This window comes from Ricinus communis, chromosome 5 (genome assembly GCF_019578655.1).
Source record: "Ricinus communis isolate WT05 ecotype wild-type chromosome 5, ASM1957865v1, whole genome shotgun sequence".
NCBI classification, from domain to species: domain Eukaryota; kingdom Viridiplantae; phylum Streptophyta; class Magnoliopsida; order Malpighiales; family Euphorbiaceae; genus Ricinus; species Ricinus communis.
In genome coordinates this window covers 19,659,951-19,666,049 of record NC_063260.1, presented here as the reverse complement: position 1 = coordinate 19,666,049, position 6,099 = coordinate 19,659,951, and the positions used below count along the sequence as shown (strand labels likewise).

The window sequence follows — 6,099 nt, the reverse complement described above, 5'->3', positions numbered from 1 at the left end:
TGTCTGCCTAGAGCCACAAATATACTCAATAGGCGAACCACCATTCTAGACAGTCACAAAGCACTACTTCAAAAAAATTAAAATTCTTGATCTTTAAGATCACGCCAAAGATAGAAAAACTAGCACTTCTCTTGCAAACATCATCTAAACACTAATAAAAGGCTAATGCTAATACATTGTTCCTTGAACCCCTACTTAAAATGAATCACACGGTTGTTACCTTACACTCTTGGTGACATCAGTACATTGGGTTCCAGTATTTTTTACTGATGTGGTTGCTAGAAGTTCATCTAAGCATGATACTAATTAACACATCAATAAAAAAAAAAAAAAACACTTGAATCCAAGTATCATCAATTGAAACAAAAAATAAAGGTTAAGTACTAATCAGAAACAGATTGAAGAATTAGTACCATTTGAATATAAGTAGCAAATATTTAGTACTAACGGGGCAATTTACTCAAAGTCAAGTGTGACGTGAATGATGAGTGAAATGCTGATGTGGAGCTTCACCCTCCTTGTCATAAAAAATTGAACGGATTCCCATAGGTACCTTCACCTGTAACGAAAATTAGAGTTTTGATACCAATTAAAAACATAGATCTAAATTTTGGTATCAATTGAGCTATTTATCCCAACTTAAAGCTTATATTTTTAGGAAAACTTCATTAAACTACCTTGTGGTTAAACATATATTCACTTTAGGGTATGTGGTTTACTTTTTTCACTTTAGTATTCTCTGAATATGATCGTTAACAAATAACGGCCAAATTGCACAATACCATTAAGAGATTCTAATATGGCAAATAATAGCTACTGTTCTTTTAACTGTCACGTCAGCGCTTGCTAACGGTGTTATGCAATTTGACCGTTATTTGCTAACAATCATATTCACAAGATACTAAAGTGAAAAATAGTAAATTACAAATCTTAAAGTGAAAATATGTTAAATTACAAGATAATTTATTGAAATTTTTATATATTTTATATAAATTAAGTTTCATATGATATTAATGTTTTGATTCTTGATGATTTAAGAACTTTGATTTCTTCTCATTCTTAATACAATGTTCTTCTTTCTCTAAAAAACTTAAGCTTATATTTTAAGAATTTCAAGCCTGGTTTAAATCGGACTCTTCCGCAGATTGAACGAGCTATATAGGACCTAGGTGTATGGATGGCCACTAATCCCATTTCATCTTCTTCACATAACTTTTTAGGAATAAGTTCAGATCGGCCCCTGAAGTTCAAAACACTCCTTTTGACCTGTTGAGGTTATTTTAGTCCAAACTTAATAAATATAGCTCATTTCAGCCCCTTTTTAGAGAGTGAACTACACGTGTTTTATTTATCAATAAAAATACTTAAAAATAAAATAAAAGACTTGAATATTTAACTAAAGAAAAAAAATTCTAATGTCCCTCATCACCACCACTGTTAGTCCCCACCCTACCACCACCATCTTCGACAGTCTCACCACCACTATCAGTTCCACCACCAACTGCCACCCTTACATCACCACTAGCACCACCCTTAACACAATCATTACAATGATAAAATCAAATAAAACTCAAACCCTAACTAAATAAATTCTACCCAAAATTAATTCTACCAATAATTACTCATTCAAGACAATGATAACGAAGATGACTGAAGCAACCGTGCGATGGCAACTGAAGCAACTATGCGATTGCAACGGCAACAGTTGAAGCAACGCTCTATGACGGCGATTGAAGCAGCAGCGTTAAACTTAGTTTTATTTTTTGATTCTCTAATATTTTGGTTGTTTTTTTCGATTTGTTTTACAAAATAATACAAGATGGTTATGGATACAGTTGTGGCTTTAATGGTGAATGCAGTTTTTTGGTTGTACACTGATCATACTTACTAGAAGATGTTAATGATTATGAACCTCTTTCTTATAATCTACGACCAGCTAGCAAGGTTTTTTTATTTTGTTGATGGTCTTATTGTTTGGTGGTATTGTTATTTTGGGGATGGTGGTTTTGTTATTGTTGATGGCAATATTGACAATGGTGGCGGTGACGATGGTGATAGTGGCAATGTAGTTGAATGTGATCAGGGCTGTAGTAATATTTGATATGTGATATTTATTTTTTTTAATTTTTAAAATAATTATAAATTTATTAATTTTTTAGTTTAAGAATTAAATTAATGTTTTTTTTTATTGCACTCACGCACTTGCGATGGAAAGTGCAATCCTCTTTCTTATTTTTGACCAAATAAAAAGGAGTAAACTGAGCTTATTTTGCTAAGTATTGGATTAAAATGGTCCAAAAAGGTCAAAAAGACTTATTCGACTCTTTGCAAAAAGTTCATGAGCCAAACTGAACCTTATTCCTAACTTAGTGATCTAAAACCCACGATAACGCCCATTTTTGTACCAACTGGTAATGTAACTCATGCTCAACATACTCATACTGGAACTATCAAACTTTTCTCCAAATTTAAACATCACAAATGTCGTCTGTGTTCCAACATTCATATCGCTGCGTTTCTCAAGACAACAGAGTGTTGCCATTCTTGCTCTTGGGAAATCTCAACCCGGCCTCTATAAACTAGCAGCTAATTCTTTTCATGTTTCTCAATCTTATAACTGAAATAAGATTCTGAAACTACCGGTGGGCTCCAAATATTTTTGTAGTATGTTTTAATTCAAAATTGTTTACATCGTTTCATATCAAGTGTATTAACTGATAATCATTTTCATTTTTCAATAATATAATATGATTAAATTTATATAATAAAAAAATGAAAAATATACTAAAACAAAGGACAAAAGAGAAAAGCAGAGCAATCTTCAAGCTTGCTAGCTGTCCTTTTTTATGTCGTTTTCTGGTTGGCTTGGAATTTCTTATGGATTTTGTTTCTATTATCACCAAAATTGGTACAAAAAGCTCCACGGACACTAAACTCCGACGTGTCATTATCAGATATTTTAGCAATTACTATTAGGTCAAACTAGTTCAACTATTCTGTCTTTTTTGTTTTTCTTGCCGTGCAAAAATTTTCTTCTTCACTTCTCAATCACCCACCTATATTTTACTGAACCTGTGATATCTATACAGATTTCTGGAACAGTACTAAGAATCATTCCAGTTCTCCACAATTTTCCAATTTCGTTGTATGAACAACAATGGAGGCTGCCCTTTTATCTCAAACGATGCTCAGGTAAAGGTGATAAATTTATATTGATATTACCAATAAGTATCCTAATTGATACACTTATAGAGAATATGGCATGCCTTGGATTGCTGATTACGTGTTGACCCCGTAAAAGAAAAAGTTTATGTTCTTTGCTCTAGATATTATTTTGATTATACTCTGTGTTTGATTCCAGAATAGCTAGCTCGTGGTGGTCCATGAGTATCCATTGAGTATATGCTATTTTGTATGTTATGACAATAACCAGAACTCTGTAGAGAGTACGAGGTCAGTGTCAATCAATTTCACATCTGTTTTCCGATAAACCGGCTCGAAATAATTCAGCTGTAAAGTAAATTGTAAAAGGATGAATGATCTGCCAGCTTAACTTTGTATTTGCTTATACTTAAAACCAACCATAAATTTCTAGTATTGTGGTGAGTATATTTTGATCCAGTTTAAGCTTATGTGATGTGACATATGAGTGTTATCTGAAAGTTTCTACGTTTTCTTCATTTCCTTACTCAACTTTGATTCTAGTTGTGTTCTTCATGAAGTTGAAGTATTTAACTGGGCCTATAGTAAAGGCTTTTCGTCTCTGGTCAGGGGCCATCGAAGTAATAGGCTATACTCTTTGTTTTACACCTCAGAACATCCAGCTTGGGCTGATTTGACTCCAGTGTCAGAATGTTCCTTTCCACCTTTCAACTGTTTTGGGCCGTTGATGCATTAATGCTCTAAAACACCGAGTTTCTGTTTTAACTTCTTTCTTTTCCAACATTCTGAAAAAGTAAAAGGTTTCTAGCATAGTAACAAACTCAAGATTCCACAAGTGACTTTTGATATATTCAATATTAATCACTGTGATAGCCAAGTATATATGAATTTAACCACTTGAACCCAACCGTTTGATGAGTGCCATAAATTTTGAGTTTATATATATATATATATATATTAAGAAAGTAACTAAAGACCTCCTATATAATAATGCCTATGTTTCTCTTCTTCTTTTTTATCAAAAAATAGAAATCATAATAAAAGCTATTGGACTCGATAGATCTAACTTTGGATGAAATGGGTCTACAATATTATTTGATAAGTATAAAAAATGTCCTATAATTTATCGATTTACACCTAAAGGGTTGTGATTTCTCGTAATAAATAAGTATCATTTAATTTAATTTTTTCCTTTATATTTTTACTACTTTATAAATTAATATCTTTATATTTTTATAAATTAACGTTAGTATAATACTCATCTTTAATAACAAAATTACTTGTTAAGTGATTTAACATATAACTAACTATGTTGACTCATGCCAAATAAAATGAAATAATTTTAAAATAAAATAATTGTAATGTTTTCAGAATATTTTGATAGTTGATTTAATGATAGATCGAATATAAAATGACTTTATTACTAAATCTTAATATTTTGTTCAATATTTTATTACAAAATAGTAGTAATATTAAGTAGTTGGGAATTAAAATACAAAAAAAAAACAAGCATAAATTATTTTATTGTTACAAATAAAACTATAATCTTCTAAATATAAAAATATCAAACCATAAAATATATTTTTTTGTGGATAAATGTAGGCCCATAGTTGAGAATGGAAGAGGAAGTAGCAAACAGAAAATTAACCGAGTTCGCTTCATTTGCATGACTGAGTATTGACAAAATCAGATGTGCTAATATTCATGCAATTTTAAATTTCTTTTTGAGCAAAGAAGAAGACATATCATTCAACCAAAGGATCATCACATCGGGGGGGCCTCTTATTCAACGAGGACCGTTAGAGAAGTAGGCGCAAAAAAGATACCAATTACAAGGAATAGACTTGGTCAGGCCTGCCTTAGCAACAAAATCAGCCGCACGATTTCTACGGCCCTATCACTAAAAGACTCCGAAGCCTAAGACTAAGAGATGGGTTGTCTTTTACTTTCTTCTAGTGTTAGCTTTGAGACAATTAACATATTGGAATGGATGGGGTGGAAGGTTTGTTTTGATTGCACGTGATGACCCTATTGAGCTTAAATTTTGTGACATAATCTTAAGTAAATAATGTTTTTCTTTTCCAATAACATATAATAAAAAACAAAAGAAATTTAAATGAGACTCAAACCTGATATCAGCTTTAGATGATGTTTATTGACATTTGGTGATGTGGGCTACAGCTTTCGGTTGTACACTTATCATACTTATTAGAAGATGTTAATGATTATGGGCCTCTTTCATATAATCTACGACCAGAGTCCTTCGTTCCAAAGGGTGAGCCTTTTTTTTTCTCAATGGCTCCACAGTTCTAGAATCTGTAATGTTTGGAATGAAGAAATTTAAAAACTATTTAGGGACGGTTTAGATTGAAGTACTTTAGACGAGAAAAATCTATAAATTTAGTTTAAATTAATTGTTGAATAAAAAATGGTTTAAATTCATAAGTTTCTTAAAGCTCTAAAATCCACTATAGATTATGGGCCTTTACAATAAGGATTTATGTATAATATTCATTAAATCTAAGAATTATTATAAAAAATTTATTTATGTGACTATCTTTTAAATATTGAGATTTATACATTTTTATCATAAATATACATCAATAAAAATTAATCATTTATTTCAATTACTAGCGTAAAACAAATTGAAATTGTACTTAAATTTTATTAAAGATGAGTTAGAATTTCGAATTAAAGTATATAAAATATAAAAATTATATTATTTAAACCTACCTAAATTTTAACTACAGATTTTTTTGAAATTAAACTAAAATTTTAAGTTTTAAGTCTTTTTTGTTTATTTATAAAAAAAATTTATCCTTTTCAATTAAAAAAAAGGTTTAATATTGCAATCTAAATTTTTTAAAATATTTCAATTTAGTCCAATTTAATTTTTATAAAAAAATTAAGAAATTAAACCGATCGAATAATTATATA

The 6,099-nt window shown here is 30.3% G+C and overlaps 1 long non-coding RNA gene across 1 annotated transcript; it reads left to right on the top strand.

Moving 5' to 3' along the window:
- Positions 1 to 2,971: 2,971 nt before the first annotated feature.
- LOC112536256 lies at positions 2,972 to 3,597 on the top strand. Its single transcript, XR_003080301.2, has 2 exons — positions 2,972 to 3,192; positions 3,362 to 3,597. It is a non-coding gene; the product is annotated as an uncharacterized LOC112536256 (long non-coding RNA).
- Positions 3,598 to 6,099: the final 2,502 nt, after the last annotated feature.